Source organism: Triticum aestivum, chromosome 1A (assembly GCF_018294505.1).
Source record: "Triticum aestivum cultivar Chinese Spring chromosome 1A, IWGSC CS RefSeq v2.1, whole genome shotgun sequence".
NCBI classification, from domain to species: Eukaryota; Viridiplantae; Streptophyta; class Magnoliopsida; order Poales; family Poaceae; genus Triticum; species Triticum aestivum.
Genome location: NC_057794.1, coordinates 101,538,016 through 101,551,348, shown reverse-complemented (window position 1 = coordinate 101,551,348; position 13,333 = coordinate 101,538,016). Strand labels below are relative to the sequence as shown.

The window sequence follows — 13,333 nt, the reverse complement described above, 5'->3', positions numbered from 1 at the left end:
GGGGGGGCGGGAAGAGGAGAGAGAGGAGGAAGGGGGGCCGGCCCCCTCTCCTTGTCCAATTCGGACCAAGGGGGGAGGGGCACGTGGCCCATCTCTGGCCACCTCTCCTCTCTTCCACTAAGGCCCACTAAGGCCCATATACCTCCCGGGGGGGTCCGGTAACCTCCCGGTACTCCGGTAAAATCCCGATTTCACCCGGAACACTTTCGATATCCAAACATAGGTTTCCAATATATCAATCTTTATGTCTCGAGCATTTCGAGACTCCTCGTCATGTCCGTGATCACATCCGGGACTCTGAACAACCTTCGGTACATCAAAATGCATAAACTCATAATATAACTGTCATCGTAACCTTAAGCGTGCGGACCCTACGGGTTCGAGAACAATGTAGACATGACCGAGACACGTCTCCGGTCAATAACCAATAGCGGAACCTGGATGCTCATATTGGCTCCTACATATTCTATGAAGATCTTTTATCGGTCAGACCGCATAAAAAAATACGTTGTTCCCTTTGTCATCGGTATGTTACTTGCCCGAGATTCGTTCGTCGGTATCCTATACCTAGTTCAATCTCGTTACCGGCAAGTCTCTTTACTCGTTCTGTAATACATCATCCCGCAACTAACTCATTAGTTGCAATGCTTTCAAGGCTTAAGTGATGTGCATTACCGAGAGGGCCCAGAGATACCTCTCCGACAATCGGAGTGACAAATCCTAATCTCGAAATACGCCAACCCAACATGTACCTTTGGAGACACCTGTAGAGCTCCTTTATAATCACCCAGTTACGTTGTGACGTTTGGTAGCACACAAAGTGTTCCTCTGGCAAACGGGAGTTGCATAATCTCATAGTCATAGGAACATGTATAAGTCATGAAGAAAGCAATAGCAACATACTAAACGATCGGGTGCTAAGCTAATGGAATGGGTCATGTCAATCAGATCATTCAACTAATGATGTGATCCCGTTAATCCAATAACAACTCTTTGTCCATGGTTAGGAAACATAACCATCTTTGATTAACGAGCTAGTCAAGTAGAGGCATACTAGTGACACTCTGTTTATCTATGTATTCACACATGTATTATGTTTCCGGTTAATACAATTCTAGCATGAATAATAAACTTTTATCATGATCTAAGGAAATAAATAATAACTTTACTATTGCCTCTAGGGCATATTTCCTTCAGTCTCCCACTTGCACTAGAGTCAATAATCTAGATTACACAGTAATGATTCTAACACCCATGGAGCCTTGGTGATGATCATGTTTTGCTTGTGGAAGAGGCTTAGTCAACGGGTCTGCAACATTCAGATCCGTATGTATCTTGCAAATCTCTATGTCTCCCACCTGGACTAGATCCCGGATGGAATTGAAGCGTCTCTTGATGTGCTTGGTTCTCTTGTGAAATCTGGATTCCTTCGCCAAGGCAATTGCACCAGTATTGTCAGAAAAGATTTTCATTGGACCCGATGCACTAGGTATGACACCTAGATCGGATATGAACTCCTTCATCCAGACTCCTTCATTCGCTGCTTCCGAAGCAGCTATGTATTCCGCTTCGCACGTAGATCCCGCCACGACGCTCTGTTTAGAACTGCACCAACTGACAACTCCACCGTTTAATGTAAACACATATCCGGTTTGCGATTTAGAATTGTCCGGATCAGTGTCAAAGCTCGCATCAACGTAACCGTTTACGATGAGCTCTTTGTCACCTCCATATACGAGAAACATATCCTTAGTCCTTTTCAGGTACTTCAGGATGTTCTTGACCGCTGTCTAGTGATCCACTCCTGGATTAGTTTGGTACCTCCCTGCTAGACTTATAGCAAGGCACACATCAGGTCTGGTACACGGCATTGCATACATGATAGAGCCTATGGCTGAAGCATAGGGAACATCTTTCATCTTCTCTCTATCTTCTGCAGTGGTCGGGCATTGAGTCCGACTCAACTTCACACCTTGTAACACAGGCAAGAACCCTTTCTTTGCTTGATCCATTTTGAACTTCTTCAAAATCTTGTCAAGGTATGTGCTTTGTGAAAGTCCAATTAAACGTCTTGATCTATCTCAATAGATCTTTATGCCTAATATGTAAGCAGCTTCACCGAGGTCTTTCATTGAAAAACTCTTATTCAAGTATCCATTTGTGCTATCCATAAATTCAGTATCATTTCCAATAAGTAATATGTCATCCACATATAATATCAGAAATGCTACAGAGCTTCCACTCACTTTCTTGTAAATACAGGCTTCTCCAAAAGTCTGTATAAAACCAAATGCTTTGATCACACTATCAAAGCGTTTATTCCAACTCCGAGAGGCTTGCACCAGTCCATAAATGGATCGCTGGAGCTTGCACACTTTGTTAGCTCCCTTTGGATCGACAAAACCTTCCGGTTGCATCATATACAACTCTTCTTCCAGAAATCCATTCAGGAATGCAGTTTTGACATCCATTTGCCAAATTTCATAATCATAAAATGCGGCAATTGCTAACATGATTCGGACAGACTTAAGCATCGCTACAGGTGAGAAGGTCTCATCGTAGTCAATCCCTTGAACTTGGAGAAACCCTTTTGTGACAAGTCGAGCTTTGTAGACAGTAATATTACCGTCGGCGTCAGTCTTCTTCTTGAAGATCCATTTATTCTCAATTGCTTGCCGATCATTGGGCAAGTCAACCAAAGTCCATACTTTGTTCTCATACATGGATCCCATCTCAGATTTCATGGCTTCAAGCCATTTTGCGGAATCTGGGCTCACCATCGCTTCTTCATAGTTCGTAGGTTCATCATGATCTAGTAGCATGACTTCCAGAATAGGATTACCGTACCACTCTGGAGCGGATCTCACTCTGGTTGATCTACGAGGTTCAGTAGTATCTTGTTCTGAAGTTTCATGATCATTATCATTAGCTTCCTCACTAATTGGTGTAGGTGTCACAGAAACAGTTTTCTGTGATGCACTACTTTCCAATAAGGGAGCAGGTACAGTTACCTCGTCAAGTTCTACTTTCCTCCCACTCACTTCTTTCGAGAGAAACTCCTTCTCCAGAAAGTTTCCAAACTTAGCAACAAAAGTCTTGCCTTCGGATCTGTGATAGAAGGTGTATCCAATAGTCTCCTTTGGATATCCTATGAAGACACATTTCTCCGATTTGGGTTCGAGCTTATCAGGTTGAAGCTTTTTCACATAAGCATCGCAGCCCCAAACTTTCAGAAACGACAACTTTGGTTTCTTGCCAAACCATAGTTTATAAGGCGTCATCTCAACGGATTTTGATGGTGCCCTATTTAACGTGAATGCGGCCGTCTCCAAAGCATAACCCCAAAACGATAGCGGTAAATCAGTAAGAGACATCATAGATCACACCATATCTAGTAAAGTACGATTACGACGTTCGGACACACCATTACGCTGTGGTGTTCCGGGTGGCGTGAGTTGCGAAACTATTCCGCATTGTTTCAAATGTACACCAAACTCGTAACTCAAATATTCTCCTCCACGATCAGATCGTAGAAACTTTATTTTCTTGTTACGATGATTTTCAACTTCACTCTGAAATTCTTTGAACTTTTCAGACGTTTCAGACTTATGTTTCATTAAGTAGATATACCCATATCTGCTTAAATCATCTGTGAAGGTGAGAAAATAACGATATCCGCCACGAGCCTCAATATTCATCGGACCACATACATCTGTATGTATGATTTCCAACAAATTTGTTGCTCTCTCCATAGTACCGGAGAACGGCGTTTTAGTCATCTTGCCCATGAGGCACGGTTCGCAAGTACCAAGTGATTCATAATCAAGTGGCTCAAAAAGTCCATCAGTATGGAGTTTCTTCACGCGCTTTACACCGATATGACCTAAACGGCAGTGCCACAAATAAGTTGCACTATCATTATCAACTCTGCATCTTTTGGTTTCAACATTATGAATATGTGTGTTACTACTATCGAGATTCAATAAGAATAGACCACTCTTCAGGGGTGCATGACCATAAAAGATATTACTCATATAAATAGAACAACCATTATTCTCTGATTTAAATGAATAACCGTCTCGCATCAAACAAGATCCAGATATAATGTTCATGCTTAACGCTGGCACCAAATAACAATTATTTAGGTCTAATATTAATCCTGAAGGTAGATGTAGAGGTAGCGTGTCGACCACGATCACATCGACTTTGGAACCGTTTCCCACGCGCATCGTCACCGCGTCCTTAGCCAATCTTCGCTTAATCCGTAGTCCCTGTTTCGAGTTGCAAATATTAGCAACAGAACCAGTATCAAATACCCAGGTGCTACTGCGAGCATTAGTAAGGTACACATCAATAACATGTATATCACATATACCTTTGTTCACCTTGCCATCCTTCTTATCCGCCAAATACTTAGGGCAGTTCCGCTTCCAGTGATCAGTCTGCTTGCAGTAGAAGCACTCAGTTTCAGGCTTAGGTCCAGACTTGGGTTTCTTCTCTTGAGTAGCAACTTGCTTGTTGTTCTTCTTGAAGTTCCCCTTCTTCTTCCCTTTGCCCTTTTTCTTGAAACTAGTGGTCTTGTTGACCATCAACACTTGATGCTCCTTTTTGATTTCTACCTCCGCAGCTTTCAGCATTGCGAAGAGCTCGGGAATAGTCTTATTCATCCCTTGCATATTATAGTTCATCACGAAGCTCTTGTAGCTTGGTGGCAGTGATTGGAGAATTCTGTCAATGACGAAATCATCTGGAAGATTAACTCCCATTTGAATCAAGTGATTATTATACCCAGACATTTTGAGTATATGCTCACAAACAGAACTGTTCTCCTCCATTTTGCAGCTATAAAACTTATTGGAGACTTCATATCTCTCAATCCGGGCATTTGCTTGAAATATTAACTTCAACTCCTGAAACATCTCATATGCTCCATGACGTTCAAAACGTCGTTGAAGTCCCGGTTCTAAGTCGTAAAGCATGGCACACTGAACTATCGAGTAGTCATCAGCTTTGCTCTGCCAGACGTTCACAACATCTGGTGTTGCTCCAGCAGCAGGCCTGGCACCCAGCGGTGCTTCCAGGATGTAATTCTTCTGTGCAGCAATGAGGATAATCCTCAAGTTACGGACCCAGTCCGTGTAATTGCTACCATCATCTTTCAACTTTGCTTTCTCAAGGAACGCATTAAAATTCAACGGAACAACAGCATGGGCCATTTATCTACAATCATACATAAACAAGCAAGATACTATCAGGTACTAAGTTCATGATAAATTTAGGTTCATTTAATCATATTACTTAAAGAACTCCCACTTAGATAGACATCCCTCAAATCATCTAAGTGATTACGTGATCCAAATCAACTAAACCATCTCCGATCATCACGTGAGATGGAGTAGTTTCATTGGTGAACATCACTATGTTGATTATATCTACTATATGATTCACGCTCGACCTTTCGGTCTCCGTGTTCCGAGGCCATATCTATATATGCTTGGCTCGTCAAGTATAACCTGAGTATTCCGCGTGTGCAACTGTTTTGCACCCGTTGTATTTGAACGTAGAGCCTATCACACCCGATCATCATGTGGTGTCTCAGCACGAAGAACTTTCACAACGGTGCATACTCAGGGAGAACACTTCTTGATAATTTAGTGAGAGATCATCTTATAATGCTACTGTCAATCAAAGCAAGATAAGATGCATAAAAGATAAACATCACATGCAATCAATATAAGTGATATGATATGGCCATCATCATCTTGTGCTTGTGATCTCCATCTCCGAAGCACCGTCATGATCACCATCATCACCGGCGCGACACCTTGATCTCCATCGTAGCATCATTGTCATCTCACCAATCTTATGCTTCCACGACTATCGCTACCGCTTAGTGATAAAGTAAAGCATTACAGCGCGATTGCATTGCATACAATAAAGAGACAACCATATGGCTCCTGCCAGTTGCCGATAACTCGGTTACAAAACATGATCATCTCATACAATAAAATTTAGCATCATGTCTTGACCATATCACATCACAACATGCCCTGCAAAAACAAGTTAGACGTCCTCTACTTTGTTGTTGCATGTTTTACGTGGCTGCTACGGGCTTAAGCAAGAACCAATCTTACCTACGCATCAAAACCACAACGATAGTTTGTCAAGTTGGTGCTGTTTTAACCTTCGCAAGGACCGGGCGTAGCCACACTCGGTTCAACTAAATTTGGAGAAACTGTCACCCGCAAGCCACCTATGTGCAAAGCACGTCGGGAGAACCGGTCTCGCGTAAGCATACGCGTAATGTCGGTCCGGGCCGCTTCGTCCAACAATACCGCCGAACCAAAGTATGACATGCTGGTAAGCAGTATGACTTATATCGCCCACAACTCACTTGTGTTCTACTCGTGCATATAACATCAACATATAAAACCTAGGCTCGGATGCCACTGTTGGGTTTCGCAGTAATTTCAAAAAATTTCCTACGCTCACGCAAGATCGTGGTGATGCATAGCAACGAGAGGGGAGAGTATGATCTACGTACCCTTGTAGATCGACAACGGAAGCGTTTGGTTGATGTAGTCGTACGTCTCCACGGCCCGACCGATCAAGCACCGAAACTACGGCACCTCCGAGTTCTAGCACACGTTCAGCTCGATGACGATCCTCGGACTCCGATCCAGCAAAGTGTCGGGGAAGAGTTCCGTCAGCACGACGGCGTGGTGACGATCTTGATGTACTACCGTCGCAGGGCTTCGCCTAAGCACCGCTACAATATTATCAAGGACTATGGTGGAAGGGGGCACCGCACATGGCTAAGAATATGATCACGTGGATCAACTTGTGTCTCTAGGGGTGCCCCTGCCTCCGTATATAAAGGTTCAAGGGAGGGGGGCCGGCCGGCCAAGGTGTGGCGCGCCAGGAGGAGTCCTACTCCTTCTGGGAGTAGGACTCCCCCCTTTCCTAGTTGGAATAGGATTCATGGAGGGGGGGAAGAGGAGAGAGAGGAGGAAGGGAGGCCGACCCCCTCTCCTTGTCCAATTCGGACCAAGGGGGTGAGGGGCGCGCGGCCCATCTCTGGCCACCTCTCCTCTCTTCCACTAAGGCCCACTAAGGCCCATATACCTCCCGGGGGGTTCCGGTAACCTCCCAGTACTCCGGTAAAATCCCGATTTCACCCGGAACACTTCCGATATCCAAACATAGGTTTCCAATATATCAATCTTTATGTGTCGACCATTTCGTGACTCCTCGTCATGTCCGTGAGCACATCCGGGACTCCGAACAACCTTCGGTACATCAAAATGCATAAACTCATAATATAAATGTCATCGTAACCTTAAGCGTGCGGACCCTACGGGTTCGAGAACAATGTAGACATGACCGAGACACGTCTCCGGTCAATAACCAATAGCGGAACCTGGATGCTCATATTGGCTCCTACATATTCTACGAAGATCTTTTATCGGTCAGACCGCATAACAACATACGTTGTTCCCTTTGTCATCGGTATGTTACTTGCCCGAGATTCGATCGTCGGTATCATATACCTAGTTCAATCTCGTTACCGGCAAGTCTCTTTACTCGTTCTGTAATACATCATCCCGCAACTAACTCATTAGTTGCAATGCTTGCAAGGCTTAAGTGATGTGCATTACCGAGAGGGCCCAGAGATACCTCTCCGACAATCGGAGTGACAAATCCTAATCTCGAAATACGCCAACCCAACATGTACCTTTGGAGACACCTGTAGAGCTCCTTTATAATCACCCAGTTACGTTGTGACGTTTGGTAGCACACAAAGTGTTCCTCTGACAAACAGGAGTTGCATAATCTCATAGTCATAGGAACATGTATAAGTCATGAAGAAAGCAATAGCAACATACTAAACGATCGGGTGCTAAGCTAATGGAATGGGTCATGTCAATCAGATCATTCAACTAATGATGTGATCCCGTTAATCAAATAACAACTCTTTGTCCATGGTTAGGAAACATAACCATCTTTGATTAACGAGCTAGTCAAGTAGAGGCATACTAGTGACACTCTGTTTGTCTATGTATTCACACATGTATTATGTTTCCGGTTAATACAATTCTAGCATGAATAATAAACTTTTATCATGATATAAAGAAATAAATAATAACTTTATTATTGCCTCTAGGGCATATTTCCTTCATTTTTTGCATGTTGAGGGATAGTTATGTGATCCAATTATGTTAGTATTGTTGAGAGGACTTGCACTAGTGAAAGTATGAACCCTAGGCCTTGTTTACCATCATTGCAATACCGTTTACGCTCACTTTTATCATTCGTTACCTTGCTGTTTTTATTATTTCAGATTACAAATACCTTTATCTACTATCCATATACCACTTGTTTCACCATCTCTTCGCCGAACTAGTGCACCTATAGAATTTACCATTGTATTGGGTGTGTTGGGGACACAAGAGACTCTTTGTTATTTGGTTGCAGGGTTGCTTGAGAGAGACCATCTTCATCCTACGCCTCCGACGGATTGATAAACCTTAGGTCATCCACTTGAGGAAAATTTGCTACTGTCCTTCAAACCTGTGCACTTGCAGGCCCAACAACGTCTACAAGAAGAAGGTTGTGTAGTAGACATCAGCCGCCACCTAGGTCTGCCACTTTCTCTTCCATTCAGGCCCCGCCGTCGCTGGCCTCTAAGGCCTCATTTGGTAGCTAGGGAGAGAAACTCTAGGGTAAGAAAAACACGGGTGTGATTTCCTCGAAGCATAGAAATACACGGGGTATTTCCCCTCCGTCAAGCTTTGTTTGGTAGTAATGTAAGGAAAATCCAGGGCGAGAAACCCCTAGGGGGCAATTTCACGAACACATGGGATCCCCCCTGCCCACCACGGGAGAACTTTCTGCCCCATTTGGCTAAGGGGGACGAACACCTGCCACCAAAACAATTTGAAATTAGGAAGCAAATTCCAGACATCTCTCATGATGAGGCTGAGTCCGACGGCAGAGGGGTGTGGTCACGCCGGAGGAAGGCGGGATACGTCGCGAGGTAAGCGGAGGAGGTCACCAGAGAGATGCTCGGTCGCGAGAGAGTCGTGGGTTTCCAGCCTGCCGTCGGGAGGTGTGGATTTGACGCCCAGGGAAATGATGGGAATAGGGCTGACACACCCTGACGGGGGTCACAGCCAAATGCGTCGGTGTCCTACCCGGATCCGATTTGGCCCGTGCGTTCCCTCCCCAGGGAATAGACGGGGATCCCGGGGGATTCGAGGAAACCAAACAAGGCCTAATACCATGTTGAAACAGGGAAGGGTCTCACCTCGCAGATGTTGAAACCAGCAAACTTTTTTTTGCGTGGGATTACGAAGGATAAAACCACCAAAAATGATATTTGAAACTTAATACTATGTCATGCCCCTTTACCCTTTAGTCATATACATTGAGAAACATTGTTATTCTCTACATGTAGTTGATAATGTTGCTAATTATATGATTTAAGGCCTCTCCATCTGTTCATACTTGCTGAAAATCATACAAGGTAGTAAACTGCTATTGTATTGTACGTGCTACAACATTGGCAAAGTAACAACTTATATGGAGCTATGGGATGTGCAGAATTGCCTCTGAAATCTCAATCATTTCATTTGTAGGAGACCACTTTAATCCGAGTGGTTGAACCACTCTGTTGCAACAAATAATTAAGTAGCAGATGATCTCAGGAAAGAGTTGTCAAGATACCATTTCAAAGAAGATAATCCCCACAAAGCTATTGCAATCATGTGTGATTGGTTCATTTTATTCTCACAAAGAGTAACTCCTATCTGTAGATGTTTGCATCGCGTGCCACGGATATTCATTTCGGTGGAGAACAGCCCGTCACTGTGCGCGTAAAAAGGAGCAAACCCTGGCCTCTGTGTACACCTTCCCTGGCCGGCAGAAGTACCCCTGCTCCGGCGCGCAGTGTGAGTCGTCGGAGCAGACGCAGAGCCCTTCGATGGCGCAACGCTTCCCGACGATGCTTGGGCTCCCACCATTGACCCCGAGCACCTGGTCGCTCCACTCGCTGGAGAACAGCCCGTCGGGGTCGTACTTCTCCTTCACCCTGAGGAACTCGCCGGCCTTCGGGTACCTGGCGATGGCGCCGTCGAAGGCGGAGTTGCGGTTCTTGCCCCAGTGCGGGAGGCCGCCGTACTTCCGCAGCGCCATCTGCTCGATCTCGTCCACCACGTCGGCGTGCGCGCGTGGCTTGCCGCCGGCGGAGCGGCTCCTGTAGTAGATCAGGTCGAAGTCGACCGAGTCATCCGCCTTGCCGAGGCAGGCCGAGGACGCCCTGACGTAGCGAATGAGCACGCCCACCCTGCCGTCGAGGCCGGCGCAGAGCGCGCCCGGGTCGAGGTCCCGGAGCCGCTGCATGTCGGCGACGAACGCCGGCGCCCTGGACAGCGCGACGCTGAAGGCGGAGTTGTAGAAGAAGGGGCCTCGGACGCGCGGGTCCCACGCGCAGGCGGAGCGGAGGCCGTCCTCCGGGCTGTCGATGCACGACCCGAACGTCTGGATGCGGTGCTGGTACCCCACCACCGGGTACCCCGTGAAGGACACGCCGTCGTTGGTGTAGCCGTATCCCTGCCGCTCGGCGGCCGCCACGTCGGTACGCACCGCCGCGCACCGGGCGGCGTCGGTGCCGTTCTCCTGCAGCCGCTCCTCGGCGGCTCTGGCGGCGACGAGCCCGCGCGTGGGACTGGACCGGAAGAAGAGCAGATCGTTGAGCCCGTCTCCCGGCGACGAGACGTCGACGCGGTCGTCCTGCCGGTACAGGACCTGGCCCTCCTGCGGAAGCCACGTCATGTCGCCGAACTCGTGGAGGCGGCCCCACGCGGCCACCTGCGGTGGCAAGTCGGCGTCGCCGCGCTTCACGAACGTCACCGAACGCTTGAACAGCGGCTGCATCGCCAGGGTGACCTGGGACACGACGCCGAGGACCCCGAGGGAGACCATGGCCGCGTCCAGGGCCGGGCCGGGTGATCGGCGCCGAGCTCCCTCACGACGGCGAACCCCTGGCTCGCCGGCGCCGGTGTCACGATCCTCATTCCGACCACGTACTCGTGCACGGCGCTCCCCTTGCCCCACAGCGAGCTTCCGTGCGCGCCCGTCGCCAGGAGGCCCCCGATGGTGAGGCCGCGCCAGTAGGGCGAGTGCGGCAGCGACAGCCCCGCCGCGCCGGCGGCCTCGATGAGGTCCCGGAGGACCATGCCGCTCTCCACCGTCATGAGCCGCGCCGCGGCGTCGACGCGCACCGTCCGGTTCAGCCGCGCCGTGCTGATGATGGTGCCGTCGCGGCCGCCGGGGCACGCCAGCTTGGGGAGGCTGTGCGAGTGCCTGGTGGCCACCTTGACCTTGTGCTTGGCGGACGCGGCGGACGCCACGGCGGCGAGGAGCTCCTGCTCGGTGCGCGGGTAGGCGACGTTGGCCGCGCGGCAGATGGTGCGGTCCGGAAAGGACCCGTACGTGTTGGTGACGGTGCAGTTGGAGGTGCCGCCGCCGCGTGTGCAGATGACTGGCTCCGGTGGAGGGCTGGAGCTTCCGCCGTGGAGCAGGAACCCTGCCGCCAGGAGGAGAACCGCGAGCAAGCTAGTGCCAGTACCACCTTCCATTGCTACCTCTTGGTCTTGTAATTTGTGGAATGAGTGGCGAATGGACTGGCCACCTTACTCATGCTTCCATCGCAGTACTCAAGCAAACGGCGAAGCTAGGCCTTAAATACGTCCGTCGAACACATACAACTAAAGTGAGCTAGTATTTGGTTTTTGTTAAACAATGTACATACGGTATATCTATAAACCGTATATTGTATGTGTGCGTGTAGATGTTGTACTTCTGTTAGGTTGTTGCGATTGCATCTTATCCTAGCCTATGACTTGGAGATCAATCCGTGACCTAACAGACTTGTGAGCCTTGTAATCTCGCAGCCCTTCGTGGCTATATTAACACGCACGCATCCCTGCTGATAGGCATACGCTTGAGCCTCTATTTCCACATGGTATACAGAGCCTAACCCTTCCAACACATCTAGGTCATGTCTTCTTCCTCTGCTCCCGTTGCCATGGCCTCCCCTTCCCTCGCATCGCTTGGACACACGATCACCGAGAAGCTCACCAGGGAGAACTTCCTGGTGTGGAAGGCGCAAGTCCTGCCGCATATCAAAGCGGCAGGGATGATGGGCTACCTCGATGGCTCAATCAAGGAGCCGAACGCCGCCCTCCTCTCTGAGAAGGAGATCGGTGACGGGAAGAAGGAGATCGTCACCACGCCCAACCCGGAGTACGCCGTCTGGGTAATGCAGGATCAACAGGTTCTCACGTTCCTGATTGCCTCTCTCTCCCGCGATGTTCTCATGCAAGTTTCAAATCACACCACCGCTGCTAGCATCTGGCAAGCCTTGTGCCAGAGTTTTTCTTCGCAGTCCAGGGCACGCACCATCCAGCTCCGCTCAGCCCTGGGGAACACACGCAAGGGGGATCTCTCGGCCGCTGCCTACTTCACCAAGATGAAGGGCATCGCCGATGAGCTCGCAGCCGCCGGCAAGCCCCTTGGAGAAGATGACCTCGTCGACCAGATTCTCCAAGGCCTGATGCATGAGCCAGAATACAACGGCTTCGTCTCCGCGATCTCCACCCGTGCTGCCATGGACCAACAGATTGGGCTCACTGAGCTCTTCTCGTTGCTCTTGGCAGCCGAGTCACGCATCCTCGCCCAGCAGGCTGCCTTCTCCCCCAACCACTCCGCCAATCTTGCTTCCCGTGGTGGTGGCCGCGGTGGTCGTGGAGGCGGCAGCAGTGGCGGACGAGGTGGCTACAACAACAACTCCGGCCCTCCTCGCTACAACGACAACTCTGGTGGTGGTGCACCGCGCAAGCAAGGTGGTGATCGCGGCGACCGCGGTGACCGCGAACACTGTCAGATCTGCAAAGAGGACGGCCATGGAGCGTGGCGATGCAGGAAGCGCTACGACAAGGGCTACAACAACAACGTCCGAAACCCTGCAGGAGGCGGTGGTGGCGGCAACAATGGTGGCGGCGGTGGTGGCAATGGCAGCCAACACCGGTCTGCCAACGCTGCACACTCATACGGTGTAGATACCAATTGGTATCTTGACACCGGTGCGACCGATCATATCACCGGCGAACTCGACAAACTTGCTGTTCGGGACTGCTACACTGGCAACGAACAGATTCATACCGCTAGTGGGCAAGGTATGGCCATTGCACACGTTGGACATTCAGTTTTATCTACTCCCTCCGGGTCATTGAACTTGAATAATATTCTTCATGTCCCTAAATCTGAGCAA

At 48.9% G+C, this 13,333-nt stretch overlaps 1 pseudogene; it reads right to left on the bottom strand.

Annotated features, from left to right (window-relative positions):
- Positions 1 to 9,864: 9,864 nt before the first annotated feature.
- LOC123154403 (probable L-gulonolactone oxidase 4) lies at positions 9,865 to 11,639 on the bottom strand (annotated as a pseudogene).
- Positions 11,640 to 13,333: the final 1,694 nt, after the last annotated feature.